Raw genomic sequence first — 27,121 nt, 5'->3', positions numbered from 1 at the left:
GCGATCATCAAGATCCTAGGTAAGAGGTACGATTAAATACAAAACATAAATTCGCCTCCCTCACTCTGATCTCTAGTCACATCCAACCCAGCAACCGCAAGGGGTTAGATCTCACTCGGGGGCTAATAAAGGTATGGGTACCTCCTTTCTTTTTTTGAAAAAACATTACAGAGAGAAGAAGGTAAAATCAAACAAATGAAACAAAAATTACAAAACCATTTCCAGGACACAAAAGTACTGACACTTGTTCACATATTACAAATAAGTGTTTATCAATCTAACTACTTTCGCAAAGGGAGAACCTCTTGTTTTAGCTTGTCCGCCAGGTTCTACATGAGGGGAGTCACTGCCTTTTCCATCTTGTCCAGCTCATCGTCATCATAAACAGGCATGAAGCCATGGCTCATTACCTCTAGGTTAATCTCTTGATCATTATGGGAATGGGCGATAGCAAAGGCTTGGGTGATCTCGGCATGAAAGGCATCCTCCTCAAGTTGGCCTACCTGCACCATGATTCCCATGGCACGAGCTGCAAGCGAGCTAGATCCTTCTGGCTGCGCCACCCTTAGGGCGTTGGTGACCACACTAACAGTGGCTTGTAGAATGTTGTGCTCGTCGCACTCGACCCAGAGGATCCCTCGCACTTCGGTAAGCTCCTTCTCTAGCCTAGCAGCAATGCTCTCAACCTCCAACCTTAGGTTCACCGTGACTCCAAGATCCACCCAGAGGGAGTCAGCCACCCCACGTGCCTTATCATGCTCTCAGATGGCTCAGTCGTGATCCTCACGGGCTGCACTGTGCTCCGAGCAAAGTCCCTCCTCGATCCGGCGTAGCTCGTCCCGCTCCTTGTGCAACCGGGTGATCATCTCGGCGTCCCAGTCCACCCTCTGTTGCAATGCCGTGGACCTCTCCTCAGCCTTCAGCTTGAGGTCTCACTCTGCCTCCAGCTCCACTAGGAGCTCACCAGCCCACTCACTGGACATGGTGTCCTTCTATAATAGCTCGTCCCGTTCCTTTCAAAGCCTGGCGGCATCCTCCTCGTCCAGCTTCACCCTCGCCGATAGGTCCTCAAACATCCCATGAGCCTCCTCCACGTCACAGCATGCCTCGGCCTCCCGCTACTGGGTGACAGCGAGTTGCGCGCCCAAATCTCTTTGCAGCCTAGCCTCCTCGGTAAGGCGGTCTCATTCTGCCTTTTGCTCACGAAGGAACTGGGACTTGTCCCGGCTATGAGCAATAATATTCTGAAAGGAGGATCGGAATTAGAAGACATGAAAACATAGAAATATGTGAAGAAAGAAAAAAACAAGCGAGAAGATCAAGCAAATACTTAGCTTGAAGGAACGAGGATTTCGCGCAAGGCACCACTGGCCTCCCTCAGGACACCCATCAACACCGAGAACCCGACGTCAAGATTCTCCTGCTCCAAGCTCTCGGCAGCATCGCCAAGCGAAAAAAGAATCGACGCTGGGTCCTGAGCGGCCATCCATTGGACTGGTAGCTCGCTCTGTACGTGGAAGCGGCTACCTCCCGACAATAGGGCCAAAGGAGGCTCCCTTCTGGTCCTTCCCACCACCGCCACGACACCCGGAGACCTTCCGGCCATGTCCTCCTCCATCCGGCCTACCCTGGGTGCCATGGCCTAGACCGCTAGTGGCATGGATTGCGCCACCCGCTCGGATGCCACCATGGAGGTATCCAACCCTGCCAGGCTTGTCGCGGTCATGGCCACCTCCGTCTGGGCCTCCGGCGGTGCAAATTGCGCTTCTCCGTCGGACGCCACCGCAGCTGCATCCAACTCCGCCCGGCCCATGTTAGGCGCCGTCACTTGGGCTGTCGGGGGCACAAAAAGCGCCACCCCCTCGGACGCCACCATAGCTATGTTCGGCTACTCTTGGCTCATCATGGTCGTGGCCACCTGCTTGACAACCACCAAGGGCATGGGTGCCACCGCGGATGCCGCCGGACCATCCAACGAGGCCCCAATGTCAGCACTGCTCCTGCCCAAAATAGGGGTGATGTCGGGCAGCGCCATCCATCCCTCCTAAAGGGCAAAGCTCTTCTTAGGCACTGACCCCAAAGGGTGGCCCCATCGCAAGAATCTGCAAAATGGAAAAAGGGAATAAGGTCAGAACGAAAAAATAAAGGAAGAAAAAGAGGGGAATCGGTGACATACTCTGACGCTTTCGGTCAATGGGTACGTTTCAGGGACGAACCCCTGGCCCCTAGCTCCAACTCATGTGGGCAAGACTGTTTTGAGCCTACCCCCTACTCCAACATAGGGGGGCTCGTCTCTCTTGTCTCTAGGGGCGTGGCACCAGAGCCGCTCCCCTCCATCGACTCATGGGGCACAGCGCTAGAACCGCCCCCTCCATCAGCTCATGGGGTGCAGCATCGGAACCACCCCCCTCTGCCAGTACCTCGGGGATGGCCTCGGATCCGTCCCCTCCCATCCACCGATCCTCCACCGGCACCCCGCGGGTGACGGTGGATCCTCCGGCTCCCGTCGGACCCAGAGGTAGGCCCGGCTCCACCGTCCCCGTGGACTCACTTCCCTCCATGTGGAATGGAAGGGGTCCCTACATGGATAGCGAGTCCTCATTCACTAGGTCACCCCAATCCACGCTGGCTACCATCTCATCATCGTCGTCGTCGTCGTCACTACTAGTCTCCTCTCCTCAATCATGAGCTTGCTGCTTCAGTATCGCCTTCTTCTTTGCAAGCTCCCTCGTCTTCTTGTCCCAACCGGCCAGGGCATGGTATGCTGCCACCCGGGTTGGGTCCTTCAACAGTGGAGCTAGGCTGTTCTTGAAGAATAGTCCTCCTGGCTGATCCTGCTATCCCACGGTTAGCATCAGGGGATCAGAAATTTCAAGCGAAAAGAGGAGCAAGGGAAAAGAAAACTTACAAAGTCAACAAACCCCGGCTTTGGCCGCATTGGGGGATGCCCTGGCACTGGGTACACAAAGTCAAGGATGGCACCAACGGAGTCCTTCATGGGCTCCATCGCCTCCTTAATGCGTTGTGCCACCTTGGAAGGAGGGAGCGCTTCGTCAGCAAGCGCCGTCCCTTCGAACGACGCTTTAGGCACCATCTAATATAGGGGAAGCGCACGCGCCATCAGCGGCGCAACCCTCCTCCCATGGTAGGCACCAATAATCCCTGACCCCTTCACGCCCCTCTCCTTTAGAGTTTAGAGGGCAGCGAGAAGGCTGTTGAGATGCTTCTTGTCCTTGGCCTAAATGCCCCACCCCCATGACTCCGAGGCCTCCAAGATGTAGCACCTAGTGAAGGCCGGCAAGGGAGCGGTGGCGTCATTCTTGACATAGAACCATTGCGAATGCCACCCCTTGTTGGAGGTGGTCAGACGCATTAGCGGATACGCCCCTGCTCAGGTGTTGTGGATGTGGATACTAGCGCACCCCACCGGCGTGTGTAGATCTTGCTTCCTGACCTGCCTCTTCACGAGATTGATGGCAAAGAGATACCGCCACAGGTCAAAGTGGGGATTGATCCCCAAGAACCCCTTGCATAGGGCAACAACACAGTAATGTGCTAGATCCCGTTGGGGGTAAGGTGTTGAAGCTCCACTTGGTAGTAGTCCATCAGTCCTCAAAGGAACTGATGGGTAAGCATGGTGAATCCTCGCTCATGGAAGTGGGTAAAAGAAACGACGTACCCTTTGGGTGGCTCTGGTTCCCCCTCTTCACCGGGTAGCCACCACTCCTCACCGATGGTCAATGGACGAAGGAGGCCTCAGCAGACGAGGCCCTCTAAGCGCTGAGGAGAGATGTTGGATTTGTACCCTGGGTCCATTGCAATAGTAGGAGCAGCATGAGGAAGAAGGCAGCAGTGAGTTTCACGGTAGAGGCAGTACGGGTGCAAGAGGCGTAGGCGATTGGCGGCGAAGGCTGAGGATGCGAAGGCGAGGAGGCAAAATGCAGAACCCTATGGGCGAACCTCGTGGTTTTATAGGGGCGACGGATGCGAGAAGAGCAACCGTCCACCTCAATCTCTAAGCCTGCCACACGCACCACCATGTCACCTCACAGGATACGCGCACACGATCCCTATCCCTTCTCGAAAAAATTGCGCTGGACAGTTTGCCTTCCCCAGGCGGACTAGGACTCTCTCTCCATCGAGGGGACATAGGTCACAGAGCTTTTCCCTCTAGCCCACCTAGGGTCCAAAAGCCAAAGGGCCATCCCAATGAGGGATAGGCCCGCAAACTACTGGGACTCAAGGATGCAAGCATCACCAGGGCCTTGATCCACAGTTGGGTTTTAGCTAGGCCAGCCCTAAATAAAATCCCCATGAATGGAATACCACGATTCTCTTAAAAATATCCAGTTGATGAAAAACCAAGTCTTTTAGCCTTACCCGTGAAGGGTCTAATACTACCCCCTAGGTGACTCTACTCGAATCACCTGGGGGCTCGGGGGCTACACCCATCGGGTGTGCTCGCGCGCACCCTCTAGCGAATTAACTCCGATGAAATCAAAAACACCCCCCGGGCGATTCTATCCAAATCACCCGGGGGCTCAGGGGCTACTGTTGGGGACCTAATACCAGGGTACCCTAGGAGCTAGAACTAATAACCATCGAATGTTAAAAACTCCTGGACAGATAAGGGCACCATTGTGTTTCTTGCCCAAATGATGGGAGTTTGGTTCTGCCTCGCCTGACGCCCATGGGCCAGCTCTACCTCGCCCGACGTCTGTGGGCTGGGCTCCACCTTGCCCGATGGCTAAGGACAAGACTCCACCTCGCTTGAACCCTGAGGGCTAGGCTTGGTCTCTCCCAAGGGCTAAGGGCAAGACTTCACCTCGCCCGATGCCCATGGGCCAGTTCCGCCTCGCCCGAGGGCTAAGGGCAAGACTCCGCCTTGCTCGATGCCCGTGGGCCAGTTCTGCCTCGCTCGATGGCTAAGGGCTAGACTCCGCCTCGCCCGATGCCTATGGGCTAGTTCCGCCTCGCCCAAGGACTAAGGGCTAGACTCTGCCTCGCCCGACGCTCATGGGCTAGTTCCGCCTCACCCAAGGGCTAATGGCTAGACTCTGCCTCGCCCGACGTCCAAGGACAGACCTCGCCTCACTCGATGTCCAAGGACTGGTTCCGTCTTGCCTAATGACCTCTCCTCGCTCCCTCATGATGATAGGTATAGGGTAGGTCAAGACGTTTGAGTCAACCGTGGCTTCAAGGACCATACCCTACGCCCTGGTAGGAAAAGTACTACCAGGGAGCGATAGCATGGGTGCTTTAGACCCTTCTAGGTGTGGCAGAGCCTAAATAGTGTTGCGAGCGCGTGCTCTTCGCCCTATAGAGTTGTAGGCACTGCCTTTAGTCCTCAGACACAAAACCCAACGTAGACATATGACAACCACTATGGTCCAAGAAAGGGCTCGCGCCTTCCATAATGACGAATGTACTATCGCCACGTTGTGGTCTCAAGGGAGCGGCACCCACTTCACAATCCCTTGGGCCCACCAGATTGGATTAGTCGCTTCGGCCCTCGGACGCCCTCTCCGATCGGAAGGCCTTGCCCATAGTGCTACTTCAGACTCCGACCCCACGTCCCTCTGACAGGGATTCATAGAAACCAGAAGGCATGTAGAGCAAGGCTGGGCAAGGCTCATAAGTCAAAACCACTATACCAGAGTCCATACCCTACACGGAGCAGTACTCTATAGCCATCCTGACATTCTACAGTGGCATCAACAGTATTGTAGGCGCTTACCATTATCTGGTATCTGCTAGAATGGACAACAAGGCTGGGTAGACGTGAACAACAAGGCTCAGTGGCATACGCACCCTTTCCCTCTCACTTGTAAAACCATCCCCTTCATCTATAAAAGGGGAGGTGCTTCCTCCAACAAGGGGACCGACTTTTGGCAACACAACACACATCACACACAGTCAAGCTGCTACTAGGCTCTTGGCATCCTTTCAACCCTTCCATCAAAGACTTGGGACCAGTCCCTCTCTCGACCATTTGTACCCCCTACTACGAACCATTTTCGGTGCTAATAACACGAGCAGCAATAGACTGGACGTAGGGACATTTAGCCTAAACCAATATAAATCTTGTGTCCTTTAGCGCACCATCCGGGCCTAACGTGCATCAATATAAATTTACTTGCCGGTGCTTGTTTGAAACACCGACACAATGGTAGTGAGTTCAAGAAGACTAGAATTGATGAGTTGTGTGATGAATTTTGAATTAGACATCAATTCTTGGCCAAGTACACTCCATAATCAAATGACCTTATTGAGAGGAAGAATAGAACACTCATGATATGGCAAGATCTATGCTTAATGAGTATAATATGAGTCAATCTTTTTGGACCAAAGCTATCAACATGGCTTGCTATTGTAGCAACCACATCTATTGTCACCCATTGAAAGAGAAGACACCATATGAGCTCTTGAATGATAGAACGCCCAACATTGCATATTTTCGGGTCTTTGGTTGCAAATGCTATATCTTGAAGAAATGCACTAGATTGGGCAAGTTTGACAAGAAATGTGATGAAGAATTCCTACTTGGATACTCAACTACTAGCAAAGCATATAGAGTTTGGAATTTGTATAGTTGTACCCTTGAGGAAGTTTATGATGTTGAATTGGATGAAACCAAGGGTTCATAAGAAGAGAATGAGAACTTTGAAGATGTTAGAGGCATTCAACTTTCAAATGCCATGAAGAACATGGATGTTGGTGAATTGAGGCCTAGGTAAGTGAATGATGATGAAGATGACCAAGTGCAAGTGCTCTCTAACTCAAATGTGCAAGATGATATAAATCAAGCTAGTACAAGTGACTCTCATGATAATGAACAAGATCAAGTGGTTAGTGCATCATCTCAACCCAATGATCAAGCAAGTGCAAGCAATCAAGTTCCAATCCTCCAACCAACCAATATTGCAAGGGATCATCCATTGGACACTATCATTGGTGATATTTCAAGAGGTGTGCAAACTAGATCATAATTAGCTTCATTTTGTGAGCATTTCTCATTTGTGTCATCCATTGAAGCAAAGAAGATAGATGAAGCATTGAAGGATGTTGATTGGGTGAATGCTATGCATGAAAAAATAAATAACTTCACAAGAAATCAAGTATGGGAATTGGTAGAGAGACCAAAGGGACACAATATGATTAGAACCAAATGGGTCTTTAGAAACAAGCAAGATCAAGATGGGATAGTAGTAAGGAACAAAGCAAGATTGGTAGCACAAGGATATACAAAAGTTGAAGGTCTTGAATTTAGAAAACATATGCATCGGTTGCTAGATTGGAAGCAATTAGAATCTTATTAGCCTATGCTTGTGCCCACAACATCAAACTCTATCTAATGGATGTCAAGAGTGCATTTCTCAATGGTTACATCAATGAAGAAGTATATGTTGAGCAACCTCCTGGTTTTGAACATGACAAGAAGCTCGACCATGTGTACAAGTTGAAGAAGGCATTGTATGGATTGAAGCAAACACCTAGAGCATGGTATGAGAGATTGAGGGACTTCCTACTCTCTAAAGGGTTCATGATGGGCAAGGTTGATACCACTCTTTTCACCAAGAAGATTAGCAAAGACTTATTTGTGTTGCAAATCTATATTGATAACATCATATTTGGATCAACCAATCAAGACTTTTATGAAGAGTTTGGAAAGATGATGGCTAATGAGTTTGAAATGTCCATGATTGGAGAGCTAAGTTACTTCCTTGGTCTTCAAATCAAGCAATTGAAGAATGATACATTTGTGAGTCAAGGCAAGTACATTAAAGACATGCTCAAGAAGTTTGGCATGAGTGATAGCAAAGCCATTAGTTCACCAATGGGAACAAATGGCAACTTGGATAGTGATGCAAGTGGCAATATGGAGGATCAAAAATTGTATCAGTCTATGATTGGAAGCCTACTCTATGTGACTACATCAAGGCCGGATGTCATGTTTAGTGTATGCATGTGTGTAAGATTTTAAGCCTCACCAAGAGAAAGTCATTTGAAGGCTACAAAGAGAATATTGAGGTACTTGAAGCATACACAAAATGTTGGTTTGTGGTATCCCAAAGGAGCAAAGTTTGAGCTAGTTGGTTACTTCGACTCGGATTATGTGGGATGCAAGGTTGAAAGGAAGAGCACCTCAGGCACATGTCAATTGTTGGGAAGATCACTTGTTTCATGGTCATCAAAGAAGCAAAATAGTGTTGCATTATCAACCGCCGAAACCAAATACATATTCGATGGTAGTTGTTGTGCACAAATACTTTGGATGAAGGCCACCTTGAATGACTTTGGAATCAAGTTCAAGAAAGTGCCATTGCTATGTGACAATGAGAATGCAATCAAGTTAACCAACAATCCGGTTCAACATGCAAGAACAAAGCACATTGATGCCCGCCACCATTTCATAAGAGATCACCAACAAAAAGAGGACATTTGCATTGAGAGTGTAGGCACCGAAGATCAACTTGCCAATATATTCACCAAGCCATTAGATGAGAAAAGGTTTTACAAGCTAAGGAATGAGTTGAACATATTGAATTTCTCAAATATATATTGATGCACATCCCCACTTATATGACATGACTCTCCTTCGAGCAATCCAAGGTAAAAGTTGATTGGCATGGCATACATCCTTGCTAAGGACATGTTTAGTGCATCTCATCATTTTTCACATTTAATAGGCTCATTCATGAAAATCAAATGATTTTGATGTTTGTATGGTACCACTATTGCTTCTATGCTTAATTTGGTCTAGTGGTAGCATATGACATATTTGTGGGCTTGTAAACCTAGTGTTTGATCTAGAAAATGAGTTATAAGTGTTTAACTCAATATGGTATAAGATAACCCTTATTTGAAGGTGTGAAGAAGATTGTCCTTGGATCAAACCGAGTTAAATATCTTTGGCAAGTGATCTAGATTGGACCAAATTTGGGAAAATGATCCTCACCCCATTGATTGACATTGATAATCTCAACCTATTTAAAATTAAACCTTTGAGGTCATTGATGACAAAGGGGGAAAATAGTGTACAAAGATAGTGAAAAAATAACAAAGGGAGAGAAATTGAGAAATTGACATAGAGGTAGAGATATGACAAAGTAAGGGATCAATTCAACTTTTGAGCACACAAGTAGGGGGAGCAAGCTCATAAACTTGGTGGATGCATTTGAATGTGCATTTTATATGTTTGCTTGCATGGCACAAGTTTTAAATTTCGATATTTATGCTTGCATGGTATATGCTAGTTATAGGATTGAATGATGAAATGACAAACTAGCATGCATAGGTTAAGAAACTAGACTTATATTCATTTTATGGAAACTAGACCCTTGCTTCTAATATTGATCTCATAGGGTATTCTAGTTTTTGTGTATGTCTAGTTACTAATGGTGCTAAGGATGGTATATTGGTGCACTCCGATTGGTATCACGCTTCAAAGGTCCATCTCTTATACCTGAGCATCATTTGGTAGACATTGTCTCCTATATTTCCTATCTAAGCATATGTGCAAGCTATAATCCAAACTCTTAGCACATATGTAGGGGGAGCAATTGCTACCATTTGGGATTCATGAAACTTGTCCATATCCTTTTACACATGGTAAATATGCTTGGGCAAGCAACATGGATTCAAATGAATTTCAATTCATATCTTTGTGAAAGGGTTGTCATCAATTACCAAAAAGATAGAGATTGAAAGCTCTAGTTTGGTTTTGGTGAATTGATGAAACCCTAAGTGCTAACCAAGTTTATCAAAATGAATATGAGATAGGTAGCACTACTCCAAGTGATGATGCAATGGTGAAAATCATGATGATGGTGATGGCATGGTGATGATCAAATGCTTGGACTTGGAAAAGAAGAAAGATAAAAACAAAAAGCTCAAGGCAAAGGTGAAACTTGATAGGAGCTTTTTCATTTTGCTCATCGAGACACTTAGTGAGTGTGATCATATTTAGGATTGATAGCCATACTATTAAGAGGGGTGAAACTCATATCAAAATGCGGTTATCAAAGTGTCAGTAGATGCTCTAACTCATTGCATATGCATTTAGGATTTAGTGGAGTGCTAACACCCTTGAAAACATTTATGAAAATATGCTAACACATGTGCACAAGGTGATACACTTGGTGGTTGGCACATTTGAGCAAGGGTAAAGAAGATAGAGTTAAAAAGGAGTTAGTCACACTGGTCACACAGTGACCGGACATGTCTGAAATTGGGATTAGACGCATTCGGTATTTAATCCAGTCTTGGGGTAGTCAGAAAGAAGTGACTGGACATGTTCAGAATCAAAACCAGACATGTTCGATATTTGGACCCGAGGTGAGCGACTAAGTGAAAGTGACCAGACTCTAGCTCAGTGGAGTGACCGGACGCTGACGAGTTACTATTTAGCATTAGGTCAAAGTGATATAGCCTGATGCAGGATTACAGAGAGCGACCGGATGCATCCGGTCGCCACACTAGACACGTCTGGTGTGAACTAGCAAGTCTTGGGTTTTCAGCGCAATAATTCATCAGACGCTAGGAGCATCTGGTCCGGTGTGATCAGACGCGTTCAATTGGCCCAGAGCGGCTCTAGGAGCTCTCTGGACTTGACCTAACGCTGCATCTCCTGGGTCTGGTCATTTTCTAACAGCGCATCCGATCTCATAGTATTACTGTGCGTAGAGATAGCCATTGGGCACCAATTTCTAAACAATTTGAAAAGGACACATGCACATGACCTACATGTCCAGTCGTCCTGCAGTCAGCCTAATAATTAAGCCCATGTCTCTATTGTTTGGGGGTGTCTATAAATATCATTTGGCCAGCTCTAGCTCACTCTCTTGGCTATTTGCATTGACATAGCAACCTTGTGAGCTTAGCCAAAGCCCTCCCACTCATCTCCATCTTCGATTCTTCATCTTTGTGAGATTGGGAGAGAATCCAAGTGCATTGCTTGAGTGTTTGCATCTATAGGCACTTGGTATTCGTGTTTTGCTATGGGTTTGGCTTGTTACTCTTGGTGGTTGCCGCCACCTAGACGGCTTGTAGCAGCGAGGATCATCGAGCGGAGGTTGGTGATTGTCTTTGGCTCCGATCATGGTGATTGTGAGGGGTTCTTAACCTTTCCCTAGCGGAGAGCAAAAAGGTACTCTAGTAAATTGCTCGTGGTTTGTGTGATCCTCATCTTGTGTTGGTTGTGCAGCACCCTATTGAGGGTTTGGCGTGTGATGCCAATTAGCGCATGAACCTCCAAGTGAGTGAATCGCCACAACGGGGACTAGCTTGCCGGTAAGCAAGTGAACCTCAAAGGAAAAATCATTGTGTCTTGATTGTCTCCTTGGTATTTATTGGTATTCACTCATTGGTCACTTACCACGGCGGTATACCTCTCTATCACTCTCTTGTATTTCATTATACATTCACTTGGATAGAGCTAGTGGTAGTTGAGACTAGATAGTGTATCATTTAATTGTATTACTCTCACTAGGTTGATCACCTAGGTGTATATTAGTGACATAGCTTTGTTGTGATATACAAGAGATCATAGAAAATAGAATTGGGTTGGTGTCTTGCAACCCCAAGTATAGTGCTAGCGCAAAATTAGCTTCGCCATCTTATTGACTAATCATTTGTCTTAGTGTTGTTGTAGAAATTTTTAATAGGCTATTCACCCCCTCTAGCCATTAGGACCTTTCATCCATCCTATAAATAGCAACCTCCCCTTCACATTTCTGCACACCAAAACCATAGCCTTACCTTCTCTGTTTCTTCTCTGCCGCCATTCAGATCTGCTATGCTTGCTAATCCATCGCTGGAGCCCTAGATCTGTAGTTTCCTCTTCTCTGCCGTTGCCTTTGCTTCTCCATAGCTGCCTCCAACCTCCATGGATTCATGGTACCACTCCAATGTTACACATGCACAGATGGAGGGCCTTGTCATGTGTGGTTTTCTCCACAGGAGGACCGATGTAGCGGAGTGGCTTGTGCCTGGCCATAGGATGCACCGGCGCCGCTGGACGGCTACATTGTCTCTTTCACACCCTTCCATGAGCACGGACTCGCGGTTCCTCCCCACCCATTCTTCTGGGGTCTATTGCACCACTATTAGATCGAGCTGCAGCACTTGAACCCCAATGGGATCCAGCACATCGCGGCCTTCATTGTGATGTGTGAGGGGTACTTAGGGATTGAGCCCCACTTCGAGCTGTGGAGATATTTCTTCTCCATCTCCTTGATCAAGAAGAAGGAGAGAGGCTGGGAGACCCTAGTGCCGATGGGATGCATGGGCATCCACCTTTAGGGGCAGCGGACTGCCGAGTACATGCCCTGCCAGCTCTCTAGATCTAACAAGGGGTGGCACTCGCATTGGTTCTACCTAAAGGACAACCATGCCGCTCCCTTGCTGGTCTTCTCCGGGCATCTGATCAAAGAGGTACCACCGTCATGACTGTGAAGAAGAGGATGTGCGACCTCCATGAGGCCATCGTGTTCCAGAAGACCCATGGCCTCTGTGGGGCCAACATCATCAGGGGGTACCACGCGAGGAGGGTGGCTTCCCTGATGGCGCACGTCCTCCCGCTGTACAGGATGACGCTCGATGCGTAGCTCATCAAGATGATGCTCACCAAGGGGTTGCTCCATGATAGCAAGGTCACGATGTGCATCAAGGAGGCCCTGGGGGAGGCCGAGGCCATGTTCCCAATCCTAGGGCATCCCATGATGCGGCCGAACGTGGGATTCATCGAGCTGCCAGCGGGTTTAGTCTTCTAGGACTCTATCATACCACTGCTAGAGCACACGGCCATGAGGGCGGTGAACCATGCCACAGATGAACAAAGGAAGTAGAAGGACACCGAGGAGAGGAAACAAAGGTCAAAGCAGCGAGCGAAGCTGCAGCGAGGGAAGTGGCGTCAAGGTTCATCAAAAGAAGAGGAGGAAGAAGAGGAGGAGGAGGATGATGATGGCTCCATGTCACCCATCCCCGTGGGATGATCTGGCCATCAGGGACGAGGACCTACCTTCACCATAGGCAGGGCCCTTCCTAAGGCATGCCATAGGGCAGGAGGGGAAGGATGTGCCCTCGGAGCCGATGGAATCAAACCGCCCCACCCTATCTAGACCTTCAATGGCGGCCTCAAAACCGACAGAATCAAGTCGCCTCGCCTTGTTTGGGCCGTTGATGGCGGCCCTAGAGCTGGCAGAAACAGGTCGCTCCACTCCATCTGAGCCCTTGGCGGCGCCACTAGAGTCAGTGAGAGGCGGCCATTCTAATTTGTTCGACCCTCCGAGCCGAGGGAGAGCTCAAAGCACCAACGTGCCAATGAGGAGTAGCCAGGGTCAGGCAAGCTAGCCCCAAAACATCCTCGCATGATGGCATCATGGTGAGTCAAGAGTTTTTTGTCCTTTTGTCTTAGCAAATTTTTGCCGCAAACTGATTGCCATATCCCTTGTAGCGTCGAAGGACGTGGGACTCTCCTGTAGCTTGCTCCGAAAAAGATTCTCCTCTGGCAAAAGTGCTAGGAGCTGGCTAGCGCCGCACCAGTGGTGAGCGTAAGTGGTGTTGGGGTGGCCATGGCATCGATTGGGGAGGCACAGCTGATGGCTACGTCCATGGGAGAGCAGGTGGAGGAGGGTGCATCTAGGGGGCTGTGGCGGGCTCGGTGTGGCCGGTCGTGTCCTCGACATCGTAGGCGGAGGCGGCATGGCCAGAGCCATTGTCCGTGTAGGTGGCCATGTTCGCGGCGGGGAGGATGGATGGGGGCACACCCGAGGCATCCTTCACGGATGTAATGATAGGGCAGGCCTCCATGTCTGCGTCACCCACTCCCTCTATTGCTAGAGGAGCCGCTCTGGGGGAGCTGTCGCTGCAAGAGAGGTTGGCGCCACTTGTGGTCGGCATGGGGATGTCCCAGTCTCTGGTGTAGGTGTCTACCCTCGATGAAGCAGTAGAGGAGAGTGATTGGGGGAGCATCCACATGGAGGATGGGGATGCGGTTCACGTCCTGACCACCATGCTGAGCTCGATGCGTGACATTGTCACCCCGATTGGCCAGGTATGATATGACCGTGCTTCTGACCTAGGGGTGGCTAAGCTTGCCCCTACCACCCGGGGGGTGGCCGACCTCTGAGTCAGGGAGAAGGACGCTCACGATGATGCCCACAAGGCCAAGGAGAAGCTCGCCGCCCTAATCAAGAGGGTGTGCACGGACGTCGTGGAGGCCGAGCGGCTACGAAAGGAGCAAGATGATTTGCTCTGGGCCATAGAGGAGCTCTACACAGGGATTGACCCAGCTCTCAAGGAGTGTGCTGATGCTCAGCAACGGATCGACCACCTCGAGGATTAGCTTTAGAGGGAAAGGGACCTGAAGGTTGCAGCCAAGGGCATGTCCATTGGGCTTGCCATAGAGGTTGGTTAGTGCCAAGAAGAGGTCCAGCACATGGAGGTCGAGGTGACCCAGTAGCATGATGAGGTGCGCAAGCTTTGGGTGGACGTGGATGGTAAGTCTCTGGTTTCCCTTGTTGTCTTTCTCCCTAGAATCCGTGGTAATCCTTTTGACATGGTCGATACATGACTTGGGGCTGGTCTCGATGACAAGCTCGGGTTGGAGGTGGTGAAGGGCCGTGGCCTAGAGAAGGAGCTCAGCGAGGTGAAGGATACCATCTAGAAGGAGAGCAATGAACATGACAACCTGTGTGTCACCGTACAGCTAGTCTGTGATGAGCTTGAGCTAGCCCCGAAGTAGGAGACAAGCTCACGCATGGTTCACGCCACCCAGATCATGGACCGAGCATGTGATATGGCAAGATGTGTGTTTTGCTTTGGTATTCACTGATTGTTCATTCTCATTATGAGAACATCGATGTAGCGACGATGAGCCAAGGCTTCACGCCCGTCTATACCGACGCCGAGCTAGATGACATCAAGAAGAAGGTGGCCCCCCTAGCGCATGACCTTTCTACCAAGATAGAGGATGAAATCATCCCCCCGAGGGGTTAGTTTAGTCAGATAGGTCAAGCGGTGCATTTGTAATAAGCGGACAAGTTCTAACCCTTCTGTTTTGTTTAAACAAGCTTGTTCTTTTGTTTCGGTTGAACAAATTTGTTCTGGTTAATGCATTTCGATCCTTTCTATTGTTAAGACCATAGAGCTCAAGATGTGGGTGAGAAACTCTAATCATGCTGGTAAGCAAGAGTGCCATAGCCACTGGGGCATAGGTTTCTCGTAGTCCGACCAATTTTACTTAGTGTTCATTTCCGCAAACCTTGCCTCTACATTTTTATGCTGAGAAAGGGTCAGGCATGGAGACTATTTCAAAAAGGATATATATATATATACCCTTATCAGCCCTCAAGTGAGGCCTAACCCCTTGCCGTTGCCGGGGTCAGGTTTCACTAAAGATTGAGGAGACGATAGTGAAACTAGTAAGAGGAAGCGTTTTTTGTTTCAGAAATGTTATTCTTAGTTTTTGTACGTACCCCTCCCTAGGATCCGAGCCATTGTCCTATGACCATGCATTCGGTCTCCTTGTGAGTCCAACTTCTCTTGCGCGTTGCAGCGGTCCAATCAAGGGGTTAGCTCGTCTTTGTAATCATCATACCTCAAGCATTTTTTTGATAAAACGGAGGGGCTAAGCCATGCCATGTTTTTCCTCGATAGATGAAACATGGTGCTTGGTGATCTGTTAACGGGCTAGTCTGAGTGGGGCCCTAGCTTCCCATTTGCAAGGGCACAGCATGGGTCAATTGGTGACCGACTCTAGATTCTCAGTGGCCAATCTATATAGTTCTCAGGTCCGTTCAATTGGTCCCAAGGTCTCGTTGCCTTTCTTTGAGGAAAAACCATGGACTAGGAACTGACCAAGACTCAAACATGGGCCGGGATGCCCGTGGCACTCATGCGCCTAGGTACTAGCCACTAGTGGACCCATCCTTTTCCACCCCTCACTCTAAGGGTGCCCTGGAGTGGCTGTGAACCTATTGGAGGGCTAGCCTTTGAACTCCTAGGCCTGAATGGGCCGTAGGAGTATTTTTAGCTCCGTATCCCACCTTACCTGAGATAGTTCTCATGCCAGTCTACATCGACGCCAAGCTGGACGACATCGAGAAGGAGCTGACCCCTCTGGCATAGGACTTACCTACCGAGATAGAGGATGAGATCATCCCCCCAAGAAATTAGTTAGGTAAATAAGCCATGTGGGGAACTTGTAATAAGTGGACAAGCTCTTAAATTTTGTTGTGGCCAAATAGAGTTTTAGCTCTTCTCCCCTTTTTGTATAAAAAGGTTAATGTATTTTGACCCTTTCTGTCATTAAGGCTGTAAAGCTCGAGGTGCGAGTGAACAAACTCTGACCACGCCGGTGAGCAAAAAATGTTGTAGCCGCTGGGGTGTAGGTTTCTTGCAGTATGACCAGTTTTACTCAGCATTCATTTCCACAACCCTTGCTTCTAGATCTTAACATGAGAAAGGGTCGGGTACAGAGAATGTTTGCTGGGTAGATATACTCTTTAATGTGTTCTGACTCTTTCCATAGTTAAGGCTAAAAACCTCGGGGTGTGGGCAAAAACGCTGATCACACTGGTGAGCAAAAATGTCATAGCCGCTAGGCCATATGTTTCTTGCGATTCAACCAGTTTTACTTAGCATTTGTTTCCACAACCCTTGCTTATAGATCTTAACATAAGAAAGGGTTGGGCAAAGAGAATGTCTACCAGATAGATATGCTCTTATCAGCCCCCAAGTGAGGCCCGACCCCTTGCCGTTGCTGAGGTTGGGTGTCACTAAAGATCGAGGAGTTGATAGCAAAAACCGATAAGAGAAAGTGTGCTTAAATTAAGGGCAAAAGCGATGTAATTGTTCAATGTTTCAGGCATTGATGAAGACTTTGTCATCCATGGTCCTGAGCCCCTTGCTGTTGCTAGGGTCGGGTGTCACTAAAGATCGAGGAGTCGATAGCAAAACCGATAAGAGAAAGCGTGCATAAATTAAGGGTAAAAGCGATGTAGCTATTTGATGTTCCAGGCATTGATAAAGAATTCACCGTCGATGGTCCTAAGCTTATAGGTGCCTGGTTAGAGCACCTCCATAATGACATACGATCCCTCCCATGGCGGAGAGAGCTTGTGGCGGTTCTTGTTACTCTAGATGAGGCGGAGCACTAGGTCCCCGACATTGAAGGCCTGACCCCACACTCGATGGCTATGGTACCAGCACAACGCTTGCTGGTACTTGGCTGAGTAGAGGATGGCAATGTCGCGTTTCATCTAGCTAGTCTATGGCATTCTCGAGGGACGCCTTGGCTCCTTGTTTGTCGTACGCCCTAACCCTTGGCGCTCCATAATCGAGGTCGGTCAGGAGAACAGCCTCGGACCCGTAGACCATGAAGAATGGCGTGTAGCTAGTGGCCCGGCTGGTGGTTGTCCTCAGGCTCTAGAGCACCACGGGAAGCTTCGCGACCCATTGTCTATGAAACTTGTTCAACCTGTTGAAGATCCTAGGCTTGAGGCCTTGTACGACCAAGTTGTTCGTGTGCTCGACCTGCCCATTCATGTGGGGGTGCGCCATGGTGGCCCAATCATCGCGGATGTGGTATTCATCGCAGAATCATAGGAACTTTTTCCCAATAAACTACATGTTGTTGTCTATGATAATAGAGTTTAGGACTCCAAAGCGATGGATGATGTCAAGGAAGAATAGCATGGCTTGCTCGGACTTGATTGCAGAGATCGGTCGAGCCTCTATCCACTTTGTAAACTTGTCTATGGTGACAAGCAAGTGCGTATAGCCCTCGAGCGCCCTCTTGAGAGGTCCAACCAGATTAAGCACCAAGACCACGAATGACCACGTGATGGGGATCGTTTGGAGTGTTTGGGCCGGCAGGTGGGTCTGCCGAGCGTAATATTGACACCCTTCATAGGTGCGCACAATTTGTTTAGTGTTGGCTACTGTGGTTGGCATATAGGAGTTTCTAGATTTGAGGGTAGCGAGTCTTGGAATCGGACAAGACCTCACTAATGAAGTACATGGGATGCTGCAATTTGAGGATGTGTCCCTCTTCTTCTCGCTCTACTACCAGGGCGGCGCTGACCACTTGCGTGGTGGCTATAACATAGAGCAAAAGTGGTTCCCCATCGATTGGGGGGACTAGGATTGGGGCCTTTGTCAGGAGCTGCTTGACCTTGTCAAGTGCCTCCAGGGCCTTGGGCATCCATTCGAAGCGGTCGGCCTTCTTAAGAAGCTGATAAAGGGGGAGACCTCATTCGCCGAGGCATGAGATAAAGTGGTTGAGCATGGTGAGGCACCCTGTAACTCGTTGTACCCCCTTTATGTTTTGGATCAGGCCCATCCTCATGATGACCGAGATCTTCTTCGGGCTGGCTTCGACACCACGCTCGAAGATGATAAAACCTAGCAGCATACTCCCCGGGACCCCAAAAATGCATTTTTTGGGTTGAGTTTGATGCCATTCGCTCGGAGTTTCACAAAGGTCTGCTATAGGTTGGCTATGACCTAATTAGCGCATTTGGACTTGACCACGATGTCATCCACATAGGCCTCAACGGTCTACCTAATGAGATCCCAAAACACTTGAGCATGCAGTGTTGGTACATAGCCCCCGTGTTCTTCAGGCCAAACGGCACTGTGATGTAGTAGAACGATCTGAATGGGATGATGAAAGATGTCATGAGCTGGTCGAACTCTTTCATCACGATTTGATGGTACCCAGAGTACGCATCAAGGAAGCAAAGGGTTTCACACCCTGAGGTCGAGTCGACTACTTGGTCTATGCGTGGCAAAGAAAACAGATCCTTTGGACACACTTTGTTGAGACCCATGTGGTCAACACATATTCTCTACTTCCCACTCTTTTTTCATACAAGAACGGGATTGGCTAACCACTCGGGGTGGTATACTTCCTTGATGAACCCGACCGCCAAAAGCTTCGCAATCTACTCGCTGATGGCCCTGCATTTCTCCTCATCGAAGCAACGCAGGCGCTGCTTCACTGGCTTAGAGCATGGCCTAATCTTCAAGGCATGCTTGGTGACTCCTCTCGAAATGCCTGGCATGTCCAAGGGTCTCCACACAAAGATGTCTCTATTGGCGCAGAGGAAGTCGGCGAGCGTGCTTTCCTATTTGGAGGAAAGTGTGGTGTCGATGCACACTACTTTGTGCTTAGAGCCGCTAGGCTCTATGAGGACCTCCATGGTGCCCTCTAAGGCTCGAAAGACCCGATCGATCGCTTGGGGTCGGGCACTTCTTCGATGACCTCCTCCCTGATGGCCGCAAGCTCATTGGAGGCGACAATTGCCACGGCATGTTCGCAACACTCAACCTCATACTCATAGGCACACTAGAAGGAGGTGCCGATAGTGATGACACCGCATGGACCTAGCATCTTCAACTTAAGATAGGTGTAGTTGGGGATGGCCATGAACTTCGTGTACCATGGACATCCTAGGATGGCGTGGTAGGCCCCATGGAACCTGACCACCTCGAAGGTAAGGGTCTCTGTCCTATAATTGGTTAGATCCCTGAAGGTGATGGGCAGATCGATCTACATAAGTGGCATGGCCTGCTTTCTAGGCATGATGCCATGGAAAGGCACCTGGGTTGGCCGGATGCACAATCAGTCGATGCCTATGGCATCAAGCATTTTAGCATACATGATGTTGAGGCCACTGCCTCCATCCATCAGAACCTTGGTGAGTCGCTTTGTGCTGATGATCGGGTCGATCACGAGCGGATATCTTCCTGGCTGCGGGATGTTTTCCGGGTGGTCGGTCCGATCAAAGGTTATGGCAGACTCCACCATTGAAGGAAAGAAGGCTCAGCCATATAGACCTCGCGGCACGTAAGCTTCTGGCGGCACTTGGAGTCATAGGCCACCGACCCTTCGAAGATCATGAAGCAGCCATCTAGCGTTGGAAATTCGTCATCCTTCCCCTCGGCGTCGTCTGTGGCCAGCTTGGGCTCCTTCCTATGTTCCCCTTGTTGGAGCCTCTGGACAAGAACCACTTTATGAGGATGCAATCCTTGTATAGGTGCTTGATGGTGAAAGGTCCTAATGGCTAGAGGGGGTGAATAGCCTATTAAGAATTTCTACAACAACACTTAACAAACCAGTTAGACAATTATGAGGTGAAGCAAGTGTTGCGCTAGCCTACTAAAATAGCAAGCCACCTACCACAATTCTAGTTTATATAGTTTCTATCCACACAATAGCTATGACACTACACTAAGTTAGTGTGCTCTCAAAAGCTAACTAAAGAGCCACACTAACCAAACTAACAAGCTCTCACAACTAGCTACACTAAAGAGCTTGACAACTAGTTTGTGGTAATATAATAAGAGTGAGCAAGAAGGTTATACCGCCGAGTCGAGGAAGGAGCCAATCAATCACAAGAATAAATAACAATGAAGACCAATCACCTCGGAATCAAATGATGACACAATGATTTTTTACCGAGGTTCACTTGCTTGCCGGCAAGATAGTCCTCGTTGTGGCGATTCACTCACTTGGAGGATCACGCGCTAATTGGCATCACACGCCAAACCCTCAATAGGGTGCCACACAACCAACAAAAGATGAGGATCACACAAGTCACGAGCAATCCATTAGAGTACCTTTTGGCTCTCTGCTAGGGAAAGGTTAAGAACCCCTCACAATCACCACGATCGAAGCCAGAGACAATCAGCAACCTCCGCTCGATGATCCTCACTACTCCAAGCCATCTAGGTGGTGGCAACCACCAAGAGTAACAAGCAAATCCCACAGCAAAACACAAACACCAAGTGCCTCTAGATGCAAACACTCAAGCAATGCACTTGGATTCTCTCCCAATCTCACAAAGATGATGAATCAATGATGGAAATGAGTGGGAGAGCTTTGGCTAAGCTCACAAGGTTGCTATGTCAATGCAAATGACCAAGAGAGTGAGCTTGAGCCGGGCATGGGGCTTAAATAGAAGCCCCCATGAAATAGAGCTATTGTACCCCTTCACTAGGCACAACAATGGGTGACCGGATGCTCCGGCCATATCGACCGAACGCTGGACCTCAGCGTCCAATCACGCGATGCGTGCCACATGTCCCCTCTCTTCAAATATTGATCACCTGATCTCAATGGTCAAGTGATGACCAGACACAGCAGCTCAAAGTGATCGGACGCTGGACCTCAGCATTCAGTCGTTTCTAGTAAGCATCTAGAGATGACTTTTCACGACCGGACGTGTCTGGTCATGCTCGACCAGACTCACCCAGCGTCCAGTCACTCGGCGACTCCCCTATGCGCTGCCACATTAGCGGGATCAGACGTAGCCCTCTAGCATCCGGTCACTAAGTGACCCAGCATCCGGTCAGAGACCGACACTAGCGTCTTCGCTGCTTCTACTGACCGGACGTGCCGGTCCTTCCAAGACCAGCGTCCGGTCACTTATAGTGACTTCCGTCTTTTCTGAATAGGATGCCGGTGAAGTTCCTAACCCTTGCTCAAATGTGCCAACCACCAAGTGTATCACCTTGTACACATGTGTTAGCATATTTTCACAAACATTTTCAAGGGTGTTAGCACTCCACTAGATCCTAAATGCATATGCAATGAGTTAGAGCATCTCATGTCACTTTGATAACCGCATTTCGATATGAGTTTCACCCCTCTTAATAGTATGGCTATCAAACCTAAATGTGATCACACTCTCTAAGTGTCTTGATCACCAAAACAAAATAGCTCCTACCATTTATACCATTGCCTTAAGCCTTTTGTTTTTCTCTTTCTTCTTTTCAAGTTCGAACACTAGATCATCATCATGGCATCACCATCATCATGTTATGATCTTCATTTGCTTCACCACTTGGAATGTGCTACCTATCTCATGATCACTTCATAAACTAGGTTAGCACTTAGGGTTTCATCAATTTACCAAAACCAAACTAGAGCTTTCAATTTCCCCCTTTTTGGTAATTGATGACAACCCTTTCACAAAGATATGAATTGAAATTCAATTGAATCCATGTTGCTTGTCCAAGCATATTTACCATGTGTAAAAGGATATGGACAAGTTTCATGAACCCCAAATGGTAGCAATTGCTCCCCCTACTGTCCATGAACCCCAAATGGTAGCAATTGCTCCCCCTACATATGTGCTAAGAGTTTGGATTGTAGCTTGCACATATGCTTAGATAGGAAATATAGGAGACAATGTCTACCCAATGATACTAAGGTATAAAGGATGTGCCTTTGAAGCATGATACCAATTAGAGTGCACCATTATACCATCCTTAGCACCATGGTTAGCTTGATACCACTTGGAAACACTTGGAAATGAAATCACTAGATAACCTATGAATGCTAGATTTTCATTTCATCATTCAAACCTACAACTAGCATACACCACACAAGCATGGATATTGAAATTTAAAACTTGTGCCATGCAAGCAAACATATGAAATGCACTTTCAAATGCACCATACAAGTTCATGAGCTTGCTCCCCCTACTTGTGTGCTCAAAATTTTAATTGATCTCCTTCCTTTGTCATATCTCTCCCCCTATGTCAAATTCTCCCCCTTTGTTGTCTTTTCATAATCTTAGTACACTAATATCTTTGTTTTTCTCCCCATGTACTAATATCTTTGTTTTTCTCCCCCTTTGTCGTCAATGACCACAAAGGCTCAAAATGTAGATAGGTTGAGATTATCAATGTCAATCAATAGGGTGAGGATCATATTCCCAAATTTGGTTCAATCTAAAATACTTAGAGCTCATTTTCTAGATTAAACACTAGGTTTACAAGCTCATAAACATGTCATATGCTACCACTAGATCAAGTCAAGCATAGAAGCAATAGTGGTACCATACAAACATCAAATTCATTTGTTTTTCATGAATAAGCCTATTAAAATTGAGAGATGACTAGATGCACTAATCATGTCCTTAGCAAGGATGTATGCCATGCCAATCAACTTTTACCTTGGATTGCTTGAAGGAGAGGCATGTCATATAAGTGGGGGGTGCATCAACACATATTTGAGAAATCCAATATGTTCAACTCATTTCTTAGCTTGCAAAACCTTTTCTCATCCAATGGCTTGGTGAATATATCAGCAAGTTGATCTTCGGTGCCTACACTCCGCCGGTGAAGTTCCTAACCCTTGCTCAAATGTGCCAACCACCAAGTGTATCACCTTGTGCACATGTGTTAGCATATTTTCACAAACATTTTTAAGGGTGTTAGCACTCCACTAGATCCTAAATGCATATGCAATGAGTTAGAGCATCTAGTGGCACTTTGATAACCACATTTCGATACGAGTTTCACCTCTCTTAATAGTACGGCTATCGAACCTAAATGTGATCACACTCTCTAAGAGTTTTGATTACCAAAACAAAATAGCTCCTACCATTTATACCTTTGTCTTGAGCCTTTTGTTTTTCTCTTTCTTCTTTTCAAGTTCAAGCACTTGATCATCATCATGGCATCACCATCATCATGTTATGATCTTCATTTGCTTCACCACTTGGAATGTGCTACCTATCTCATGATCACTTGATAAACTAGGTTAGCACTTAGGGTTTCATCAATTTACCAAAACCAAACTAGAGCTTTTAGATGGGGAAAGTATGATTCGGGCATGGCCCTTTGAGCAACTTCTCGAAGTGGTCCGAGGTACCCTCGACGAGCTTCCAACCCCCCATGCCGTCGGTAGTGGCCACGAGCGAGCCCTTGCGCCACTGCTTGTTCTTCTTCTTGTTGGGATGGTTGGAGGCGTCTTTGTCAGCGTCCTCGTCCCACTTTGCCTCGCCTTTGGGCCGATCAAAAATCACCTCGACTGCCTCCTCGCTCGAGGCATGGATACTGGTGATGTCGAGGAGCTCCTTGGTGGTCCATGGGCCCTTATGTCCCAGCTTGTGAACCGGGGACTCACATGTGGTCTTAGACTAGAAAGCTCCTATGATGTCAGTGTCGGCAACGTTGGGTAGTTTGTTGCACTACTGGGAGAAGCGACGGATGTACCCATGAATAGTTTTCTCGGACTTCTATCGATAGTTTTTGAGATCCTACGGGTTCCTAGGACGTGCGTACGTGCCCTGCAAGTTTCTCACGAAGATTTCTTTTAGGTCCGCCCAACTTTGGATTCAGTTGGGCAGAAGGTGTTCCAACCACGTTCACACCGAATCGGCCAAGAACAATGGAAGGTTGCGGATAAAAAAATTGTCACTATCCGCTCCACCGGTTTGGCTAGCAAGCCGATAATTCTCGAGCCATAGTCTGGGGTTTGTTTCCCTAGAGTATTTTGGGATATTGGACAGCGGTTGGTACCACGATGGGAAGACGGCGTTGAGGATGTGTCAGCCAAAGGCCTAAGGTCTCAACAAGTCAGGGCTTGGGCTTTAGTCCTCGCCGCTGCCATAGCGTCCGCCACAGCGAGGGTGGTAGCCACGGCTAGCCTCCTCCCTCTCATTGCCATAGTCACATCTGCAGGCATCTAGGGTGTCACACGCGTCACGGTAGAGGCCAAGACACTCATGCACTAGGACCTCGGCGCGTGGCCTGCCTCCTTGCTGTGCCTGGTGGACTGACACATCCTTGTCGGGTCGCTCTGAGGGCGTGTGCTAGCTGGCATCGAGCTCACGTCATTGGGACAGCGAGCTCTCGACCTGCTGCACCACCGCACGCTCGAGTGGAGTCCGAATCTCGCGATGGGCCCGACGATCCTCGGGTGTCGTGGGCTCCAAAAGCCCTCGGAGCAAGGCTGTTGTGCAGCAACATTCTGGCTTGCCTGGGTGAAGCATAGGAGGAATTTGTCATCCTCGATGATCCTCTAGTTCATGTCATGGGCCACGGCATGCGCACGCCCATCGTCTCTGTGGCGCTCAATCTCTCGCTCGAGCTCCATGCATTCCTTCTCGAGCTAGAGTCGTGCTTCTTCGAGCTATTGGTGTCATGCCCTCAGCTGCTCTACCCACAGGCGAGGCAGGGCCCCTGCATTCCCCTCGACCTTGTCGTCAAGGTCATCTGTTGGGGTAGCACCCCCCCCCTTGTGGATGCTTTCGACATATCCCTCGGGGGTACCTATCATAAAACATTCTTGCGAGGGGTGATGGCTCCCCCTGCTAGAGTCAGAGTTGTAGGGCAACTCCAATTCTCCCACGAGGAGATCGTGGAAAGATTCTATGATGTATTGGGTTATCCCCATGAACTCATCGTTCGTAGGGGATGGGGGCGTGCACTACGTCGCAAGGTGCCCAACAGTCTCTACGGTGTTGCGGAGACCGGACGGGAGCGCTGTTGGGGCACTTCGGATGAGGTATTCTAGGGAGAGCGACTCTCCTCCGGCAAGCTGTGTCATGACATTGGCAAATGAGAAGGTGAGACGACGTAGGTCCTTCCAGGATGGTCGGGGTCCCAAGAAGGCACCGAGCTGGTGCTCTAGCCTCCAATAATCGAAGCAGAGAAGCTGGTCGCTCCCAGGGTCGTGGGCCTTCGGTGCGTGCAGCTGTAGCTCCTCAAGCGCCTTGACGATCGCGTCGAGGCTGGCGGAGTGGAGAGGTTGGACGGCGGCGGGAACCTGCGCCAACTCTCCCTCTATCATAATGATGAAGTCGAGGTTCCCGAAGCGCACGTGCGTGCCCAGGACCCAGCTAACGCCATGACTAGCCATCCGAGGCCTGATATGGACGTCGAGACGCGCAAAAAGCCCCTACCTAGCGCTCCAACTGTCGGTGTTTTTGGACCACCAACGAGTAAATTTGTATTTGCGCGACTGGCTCAGATGGTGTACTCGAAGGACACAAGGGTTTATACTGGTTCGGGCAGAACGTCTCTACATTTAATTCGCTATTGCTCATGTTACCGATACTTGGTTTGCAGTAGGGGTTACAAACAGGCGAGAGAGGGAGAGGATCCCAAGTCTCTGGTGGAAGGAGTAAATGAGTGATGAGATATCATTTGCCGCTCAGCCATGTGCTCGTGTCGTACTCTTGTGTTTCAATTCTGCCCCTCCATCATGGGGTGCCCTACTTCCTCTTTTATAGGCGAAGGGAAAGGATGGGTTATAGGAAGGAAAAGAAGAAGAATAAGAGAGAGAAGAAGGCTTCCAGGGTCGTCAGGTCCTTCTTCTCCTTTATGCGGGTCCCGCTAATCCTGTAGATGTCAACAGGGACGGCTCCACGTCGTGGCCCTGTTTGTCACTGGCGCCATGTGGAGGCATCATCTGCCGGTCATGGCATTCTAGTCCGTCCTGGTCGACGTCGTGATGAACAGACATGCCTGTCAACGTCAGTATGAGGGTTAGGCAGAATAGCACTGGCACGCCCGATACTGTTTTTGATGTGAATCCCTAGGTATGGCCCGTTATGGCCACGGGTTACATCGAGACGTGGCAGTCTCTTCCCTAGTGTCAGAATTTTGACCTCAGCCCATATGTTTGGACCTGGAGTGATTAGCGGCAGTATGGGTCCCCGTCGGATGAGACGAAAACTGTGTCCTTGGGGTCAGACGAGATGGAGCCCGTGGCCTCAGGCGAGACGAAACCCGTACCAAGGGGTCGGGCGAGACGGAACCTGTGGCCTTGGGGTCAGGCAAGACGAAGCCCACGGCCTTGAAGTCGGCCGAGACGGAGCTCACGGTCTTGAGATCGAACGAGACATTTTAATACGTCTTCATCCATCCAGGAAAATTAGCGTGAGCGCTAAGGTATCCTACTCGACACGTAAGCCGTCGACGATGCATGGCTGCCCGACTGGCCGTGCAGCTAAATGGTAGCAGCCTAGCAGGACTGCAGTTGTTGCTGCTCGGCCGTTGGGTGTTCAAGGTGACGACCGCCTCTGACTGTTAGTGCCGAGCATGTTGGGGTTGCAGTAGTATTATTGTTTATTTGTTTGTTTTCTTTGTTCCGGTGACTCGAAATGTCGACAGGCTGCGCAACAACTTCCGACATAATTGTTGTTTTCTTAACGAGAGATGTGCTGGTGCATGACATTAGCAAAGACATCGATGGTAGAAAAAAGAAAGCGGGAGGAAGGAAAAGGAGAAAGATACACCGCACGTCTATCGAACGGTGGTTGAGCGATGCTGATACAAATTGGTGCAATACACACACGCTGCTAAGTAAACAAAG

Source organism: Miscanthus floridulus, chromosome 2 (assembly GCF_019320115.1).
Source record: "Miscanthus floridulus cultivar M001 chromosome 2, ASM1932011v1, whole genome shotgun sequence".
Taxonomy (NCBI): Eukaryota; Viridiplantae; Streptophyta; class Magnoliopsida; order Poales; family Poaceae; genus Miscanthus; species Miscanthus floridulus.
The sequence above is the reverse complement of the archived record's forward strand: the minus strand, read 5'-3'. Positions refer to the sequence as shown.